The sequence below is a fragment of the Paramisgurnus dabryanus genome, chromosome 1, assembly GCF_030506205.2.
Source record: "Paramisgurnus dabryanus chromosome 1, PD_genome_1.1, whole genome shotgun sequence".
NCBI classification, from domain to species: Eukaryota; Metazoa; Chordata; class Actinopteri; order Cypriniformes; family Cobitidae; genus Paramisgurnus; species Paramisgurnus dabryanus.
This window is the reverse complement of record NC_133337.1, coordinates 65,656,194-65,665,056: the sequence shown is the minus strand read 5'-3', so window position 1 is coordinate 65,665,056 and position 8,863 is coordinate 65,656,194. Positions and strand designations below refer to the sequence as shown.

Here is an 8,863-nt window from a genome sequence, read left to right as displayed (position 1 = left end):
TATATAAACTCTGGTTGGATAAATGTCCTAATAAATGCAACATTTATGGTTCTGAGATGACTGTAGACTATACATAAAACAAGTCATTATCAACAAAAAGACACAGCTTGGGGTTGCTCAGATTTCTTAAAACCGTACCTCTTAATTGAAAGCATTTGGTGGATTTGCTGATATGGGGGTTCATCGTGCCAGCTTGTCCTGGCATATGTAAGATTAAATAATGCATAGACCCAGATGGTTCCACTGTAAATCTGCCTCTGCCTCTGGGTGCCTATGCATGAGAATCCCAATTTGCTCCTGGCTGCATGCATATGTTTACGACAGACTGTCTGTGCCTCCAAGACCCATGAATCCTGATCATTAACTGCCTGACAGTCAATAATGTTCATAATATACAGATATAGTGGCAGTATCTTAGGAACCTTCTTGCGTTTTCATTGCTTTCATGTTTACAATACATGTTATGAATCTCTAGGGAATGTTATAAATAGTTATATTTTTAGATCAAAGGCATAGCGAGATCACAACAAAAATTAACAGCGTATAAGGCCACAAACTCTTCTCTTCTCTACCTCTTAAAGTGTACAGTAGGTCAACAACACAATGTTGTTTTTCTATCTACATAAGCAGATAAAAAATTCCCACACCCGAAATAAATCTCTGACCTTTTTTGTGGAAACTTCATTTACAGACTCTGGCATCATGCTTGGAAAATCAGGAACGACCTGTCAAATCCTTAAAGAAGGAATGCCTTGAATCTCCAATCATGCTTCTGTCAAACTTATTCACCACCCTAAACTAAATACCCTTTCATTCCTTCATCATTTTTTCTTATATCATTTTTAATTTTGAGTTACCTGTATATATGTATATATATATATATATATATATATATATATATATATATATATATATATATATATATATATATATATATATATATATATATATATATATCAATCACCAGATCAGTTCACTGTATGATATTTCTATTTTGTGATTAATAGCTACATTCTGGGGGCATACTCATTTAAAAGGGGGCATATGTTTATTTTTTAGCATCCCTAAAGGTCAATTTGCAAACTGCTATTCTTAATATTCTTAATACCAACATACTTCCATTTAAAATTCTCTTCATAAGAGGAGTGGCATGCCTCTATTGAAAATGAGCCCATTGTCAAGTAAATGCCAGATTTATGCAGTGTTGGGGCTAGTTACTCAAAAAAGTAATATATTACGTATTACATATTACTCTCAAAATTAGTAATGCCTTACTTTACTTTATTACTCCCTGGAGAAAGTAACTAGTTATATTACTAGTTATATTACTAGTTACATTTTTTTCTGGACAAGAATGTTTATTTGGGCAAGCCACGGCCACTGGCTTCCTTACCCGCTACTGGACGTGGGGCACAGCATTTGGAGAAACATTAAAGAGTGTGCACTTCACCGTCAAGTTATTTTCCTTCCGTTGAACATAATAAAATATGACTGAATCTCCACCCGTCGAAACTAGCTTTCTGTTGCTGGGCACCTTCCTCTGAAAAAGAGCTTGCCGTTGTTGACGCTTCCATTTACCCGATCTGTCTTTGAGTGTGCCGCTGCCGCTCTGTGCTGCTGGCTGCCGGGTGTCGACCAACCGGTGATGGTAAATGATACCTCGTGCCAAACTTAGACCAATCACTGTTCCATTCACGCCCTCCTCCCCTTCCCTTTTGTTCTCTGTGTTTTGTGCCTTGTGTGATGAAGGTGCTACTGGCGAATGTAACTTAAGTAACTAGCTCGGGAAAACTGTAATAATATTACCATTTTCAGACGTGTAATGCCTTACACTACTAGTTACTGAAAAAAGTAATATTATTACAGTAACTACTTACTTTGTAACTAGTTACACCCAACACTGGATTTATGCGATAATGAGTCACTGTGACATCAGTAGTCCAAAATTGCATATGTGAGACCAAACTTCCAGCATTTCAAAAGAGGATTACAGCAAAGTCCTTAAGTAAAGAGGAGCTCTTCCTCATGCCTGTGTGAGTCAATCTTTTCTCACCCAAACAACAGTGAACCATTCGTGTGTGAACTTAAACAGCTAATCTCGTAACTCAACATGCATGTGGATGCAGTATGTGACTGGCCAGCTTTCGGGATCAGCGTATTGGCTAAACACTGAGGACTTCAGGGCCTGCTTACTCAGAGTTTGGACAGAGACATTAAAAAGTGTAGGAGATGGTATATTAGTCAAAGTAATAGGAGATATCATAATGCTCAATATGGTATGTCCTGCTTTAATTGGTTTAAGATTGTAGGCACATTAACCAGAACATTCTAAGCATTCAATTGTTTAGCATAACTTGAGCCAAAGAAGCAAAATCTATTAAGTTCCTTCTTTGTCTCCTATTCCAACTGATTATTCTAAATAAAAATTATGATTGTAAACTGTTTTGGAAATTTCCATTTTAGTAGATATTAAAAGCTACACTTGTATGCTAAAGGAGACATTTCTAAGATGTGAAATAAATCTTTGGTGTCCCCAGAGTACATATTTGAAGTTTTAGTTCAAGATACCATATAGATCATTTATTAATGCATCTTAAAATTTTCACTTTGTAGGTGCGAGCAAAAATTGCTGTTTTTGGGTGTGTCCTATAAATGCAAATGAGCTGATCTCTGCACTAACTGGCAGTGTTGTGGTTGGATAGTGCAGATTAAAGGCGCTCTAAGCGAATTGACGCGTTTTAGACCATAAAACATTTTTTGTTACATACCGGAAACATCTCCTCACTATCTGCTTGTTGCCTGTCCGCTGATCAAACTGTAAAAAAAGCGATTTCTGTAGACAGCCCAGGCTTCACAAACGGCAATATCAACATAGTGGCCAAACCTGAACTTAACCAGCCAATCAACATAGTGGCCAAACCTGACATTAACCAGCCAATCAACATAGTGGCCAAACCTGAACTTAACCAGCCAATCAACATAGTGGCCAAACCTGAACTTAACCAGCCAATCAACATAGTGGCCAAACCTGAACTTAACCAGCCAATCAACATAGTGGCCAAACCTGAACTTAACCAGCCAATCAACATAGTGGCCAAACCTGAACTTAACCAGCCAATCAACATAGTGGCCAAACCTAGCACCACAAAACAAAACAAAATATTCCAGCCAATAAAGACAAAAAGGATTTGGGGGTGGGGGTTGGGCGCGTTCATGAAAGCACGGAAAGGAGGGGGAGTGGGAGGAGTTAGCTACGCTCCGTCTGTTTGAAAACAGTTCAAACGTCAACAATAACTAACGTCTCGCAGATTCGCTTATAGAGCCTTTAAGTGGCGGTATTATCCCCTTCTGACATCACAAGGGGAGCCATTATTTGGAGTTATACTGCGGGAGGAGTTATACTGCGGGAGGAGCGGGTACGAGGCATGCAACACTATACAACACTGTTTAACTTATGATTCACTACATGTTTGTGTCATTTATATAATATGCATGCGCCTACTTCCAACATAAGACAGAAGTCTTACTTACCGCATGCAACTCATGACCTGGTTGAGAAAATCCAGTGCATCAAACACACACGCAAAACTCTGCTGCTACCCCGGATAATAAACCATATCCATTGTTTTCATAAGGCTGTCTTTCTTCTCCTTACATCCAAAAACACACTTCTTCTTTCGTGCCATTGTGGAGTTTTGAAATTAAACAAAGCTGTCGCGTGATATGATGTTTGCAAGTTCTAGCGTCTCCGCTGATTGACAGGTGGGCGGGGTTTTCCGGGCGAAGTGCCCATATAAAGAAGTGATACGTATAGAAAGCCCCTGAAACGTCAGCTGGACCTGTAATTGAAAAAAACTTTACGAAACTTGTACGAACCCTGGCGAAGTGCATTCGGCACAGAAATACTCCGTAACACGTCCAACTGCTTTTTTGACACTTTGCCTACGTTTAGCATGGGGAAACAACTCTATAACTGTGTTAATAAGTCAGAATGCTTGAAATACCATTAAACCACCCCTTTAATAAATGTGACCCTGGACCACAAAACTAGTCATATGTCACATGGGTGTATTTGTGGCAATAGCCAAATATACATTGTATGCAAAGCAATACTGAGAGCAATTATGGCTTATTACTATTAGATATCTGCCAGTCTGCCACCATGGTATAAATTACTAATATCTTCTAATAAAAACAATTTGACCCCCTGTTCTGAAGTAAATCTTTTACCTTCAATTATTGATTGGAATTTACATTTATTGATCATTTAGTAAGCCAACAATGTGTATGATTTGTATTGATTTTACAACACTGTCACTAATTAATGGCCAATAATCTTCAGGGCTCGATATTAACGCTCGTCCGGGACAAGTGAATGTTTTCTATGGGCAAGTGAGAGAGAATTTGACATGTCCGGGCTTACATATTGTTGGCTTACTAATGATCAATAAATGTTCATTCCAATCAATAAATGAATAAGCCATCATTACTCTCAGTATTGAATGTCAAATTTCACTATATATTGGCTAACATAGTCATACTATTCATTCAGAATCACAATTAATAATTCTCTTACCCATAGATAATGAGTAATATGTTCTTACTATATTTTCAGTTAAAAAATAATTAATGTCTTTTTGATGGTTAAATTGCTGGGTTTTATTGTTAATATAGTATAACTATATACTTAATTAATCCTTAAATTATGCCTTATTAATGCATTATTATGGACCCTTATATAAAGTGTTACCAAAACAATTACATAATCGAATAGCCTCAGTTACAGCAAAGTTACAATAGCCTCTGTTACAGCTCTCCATTTGTGCTCATTTCTGTGCATCTGGGCAGTTTGGGCACCAAATACAGTAGTGAAACTGAGATTTTAAAATTCTATTAATCAACAATTAATCACAATTACAATATCAAGGTGAATAATGGACAATTATGTGACCATTAAATATTTTTTGTCATAATCCTGCAGCTAAGCATCACTGAGTGAAATTTGGTTCAGCCCATTGTTAATTATGTAACACAGATGATGGATTGTTTCATTGTTTGGGTAAAATGTGGACAAATCAAACTAAAAATATCAATATTTTACTCAACCATCTGTTGAAACAACCCAGCATATGTAAATATATACCCAATGTTTGGGCTTGTCCATATCTTGGGTTGAAAGTCATTTAAAAGAAAAGGCACTTATTTTATACAGCCTGATCTGTTCAGCTACATCACTTTTCTGAAGCTCATAAGCTTTTCTGACTCATAAGTCAAAGTTGATTGATTTTTCTGTCATCCACGGTTTTAAACCATGGGGGCATGCAAAGGGAAGTGCCTGTTTCCTATTATTCATTTATCTATTAAATCACTTTCACGCTTACTACCACCTTTTTCTGACACTGGGTGTTGCTTGTACTCTCCATGTTTCCATTTCAACACCTTAAAATCTGTGGCCTTGACAATGTCCCTTATCTACCTGCTCCATGTTTCATTCGAGTGTTGACATGCTAAGCTTATCTTGAGAGAAAATATGCCTGTTTAGAAATCACATGATGCAGAAAAAAATACCTATAAAACAGAATTTCAGTCTGTCACAGCAAAATAAAATACTTGTTTCTTGTGATCTGCCAGTTGTGTGAAAAACGTCACATTGTGTTGACAGAAATTTCTCACACATGCCTGCAAACGAACTACCACGAGACCCATGACTCAAGTTTAAGGCATTAGGGGAAAGTTAAAATGTACCTATCCAAGTTCAAGCAGATCAGGCAAAGGAAAAATAACATCGGCGTAAAAGCGCATGACTGAATGGCTTCATTTGCTAAACTTTGTTTTGGTTTCTCCAGATGTAAAACTTGGAGTCTCTCATTCCCAGAAGCAAAGCGTCTTACTCCCACTGATTGTGATGCAAACAATAGTTATCACTGTGGGCTTAGCCGAGACGTGCACTGATAACAAGGCCTGTTTTGTATAGCCACCATTCGCATTTTACCTTCAGTTGAACTTGTTTGAGTCTAGCTTTGATTTTTGGTTAACAGTCCATTTCAGACTTAAAATGAACTCTATTGCTGCCAAATATATGAATTGAAATTTATAAATATCTATAAAATAAAGAGCATGTAGAAATACACAAATTCTCATATTTATATATTGTAATAAAATGTTTAATGTCATCTGACACATTACTGATACAATAAAGAATGCTAATTTGTGTTTGTAGTGTTATTAACAGGCAATTTACAGTAAATGTGGTCTATTTACTAACATGAAAGTCTTTAGACTTTACAAGCCTTTTTAATTATTGTGACCCTGTCTGTGAAAACCCAGCTTTTAGTGACTTACTGTTTAATGTAAAGTACATTCTGTGAAAACATAACCTTGATATCTTTAATATCAACCGAGTAAAATTGAAATCAATGTGAAATCAATGACTAAAATCAAACTTTGATTCTTATCTCAAAATTTGCTTACAAAATTTGGTTTTCACAGACATGGTAACATTTTACAATGTGACCAATAACTTGCATGAATTTGTACAATCTCACTCAAATTAGATCTGCTTTCACTCCAGCACAGTGATGTTCAGTTTAGGGTGGGACTTCATTAATTCTTTTTCAGTACATTTCATACATTTTTTCCATGATTCACTTTGTACAAATTCATACAAATTAGCCATCTTGTAAACACTTAAGACTTCATGTTAGATCAGAGTGGACAATCACAAGCAACCAGTGTTTGGTGTGTATGATACCATTCAGCGGCCCTATGGTTTTCAATCTGTCACTCATTGTGTAATATTGCCAACTCTTATTCCAAACAGATGCCGAATCAATGTGTCATGTTTGTCATATACAATTTTCATAGCCAACAGGCCATTTCCTGTGCTTCTGTTGGATTCATATGCAAGTGTGATTCAGCTGTGGAAGCTTGGCAAATTGACACTGACGTAATCTTCAGTCATGAACAAACATGTTTTTATTGTTTTACTGGGGTTAAAAAGTAAAAAACAAAACAATTACAGATAAACAATCCACTGCTCACCTGGTATATGTAAGGAATAACTGATGACGGGCCATTGAATAAGAAAAATAAGAAAATAAGAAAATAATGCAAATATTTTCAAATAATTCAAAGGACCAGAATCAATTATTCCGCTTATACCACGGTTACCACAAACATTGCTCTGGTGCCTATTGTTGAGACATTTGACAAGTTAGGTGTGCGGTTATCAAAAAATAATCCATACCCATGGAACATTTCTCAACCTATTAGAATACAGCATTACACAAACATGGTATAAACTAAGTTTACTGATTTATTGATAACAAATGTGTAGGTTAGGTGATCAGTTAATGAATGTTTACAAACCAGAGTATCTGCCCTTTTGTTTGTTTTGTGGTTAATTTCATGTTTTGCTTTCTGTGGGGGGCTTGGTGTTAATGTGTCGGTCTGCTGTGAACTTTGCCACTTTCATGCTTGCTGTCACTGCTGTTGCATGCTACTTTAATCTACCATGCAATAGCAAGTGTGCACACCAAGCTGCCACATAAATAATGGTTTGCTACCACCCCAGGTGAAAGTAGTACACTTCCATAGTGTACTTAAAGTGCTTTATTTTCGCACACTATTTTTGTACTTAATATACTAAAAATTCATCTTTAGTACTTCTTAAGATGTTCTTAAGATTATCTAAGTGTACTTCACTGTGCTATTTTGAGACACCATGAATATAATCTAAAATGCACTTTTAACATACAATCTTTGTATTAAGGATGGGTTCAAGTTTACTACAAGTGGTACCTAAGTACATTTTTAGCACATTTTAGTTCATATTTATGGTGTCTCAAAATAGCACAGTAAAGTACACTTAGATGATCTTAAGAACATCTTAAAAAGTACTAAATATGAATTTTTAGTATATTAAGTAAAAAATTAGTGTGCGAAAATAAAGCACTTTATATACACTGTGGAAGTGTACAACTTTTTCACCTGGGAAACCTTTTGGTGAGCAAGGGCTATCACAATGGATAAAACAATGGATAGATTTGGAGGACTACTCAAAACATTTTGTTTTACTTATTGATATGTTTTATCATTGTTTAAAATGTTAACATACATAAAAGCTAATATGTAACAAATAAGTATCAAAATTAAAGCTATTAATAGAACGTGCCTGCGTGCAGGCAACCTGGTGCCAGCGGGCACCATACTGGAGACCACTGTTGGGTTTTCTGATGCTGTGTTAAGTTTGATTCACATCTTTATATACTTATAATCATGTGCTATTAGCCTCACCCTGACATCATTTATTTTGGACAGAACTCTAGAATATCAGCTGATTGGTTCATGAATGTCTGCTGTATTTATTTATGCAACCATTCAAGATGTTCATTAGGGTATATTATTTACACTTAGTATGCTACATACAGTGCCTTTGCATTTGCACATTTGTCACCAAGCGCAGGATGCGACTATGAGTGAGAAACTGGAGGTGATACAGCACACAATATAATAACCTAAGAGAGCTACAGAGATGTTTCATTTAGCAAAGCAGGGCTTATTTGGAATCTGATGTTTGGTTTACCAATAGCTGAAGCTGCATATTAGCAAACCCAGATTCAAAAAGAGGAAGAGATGTACTGTACTAGATAAAAGAAAACACTTCCCCTGTTATGAGTGACTTATCTACAGGAGTCAGCCTTATGCCAACATTATGCATAAAGAATACTGAGCCTGACCAGCCAGACTTGTGGAACGAGGAAGTCTACACCAGTTTATGGCCAATATCACGCTTTCAGAGATAGGAGATACCCCCCACCCCCATGAGTGAAACTGGTAGCTCATCTTGCATATGAACAGGAAC

General features: G+C 36.4%; 1 protein-coding gene across 1 annotated transcript in view; it reads right to left on the bottom strand.

The window, feature by feature from the left end:
• The window catches only part of LOC135734669 (growth arrest-specific protein 7-like), a 61,829-nt gene that overhangs the window by 52,096 nt on the left and 870 nt on the right, over positions 1-8,863 (bottom strand). The window lies entirely within an intron of this gene.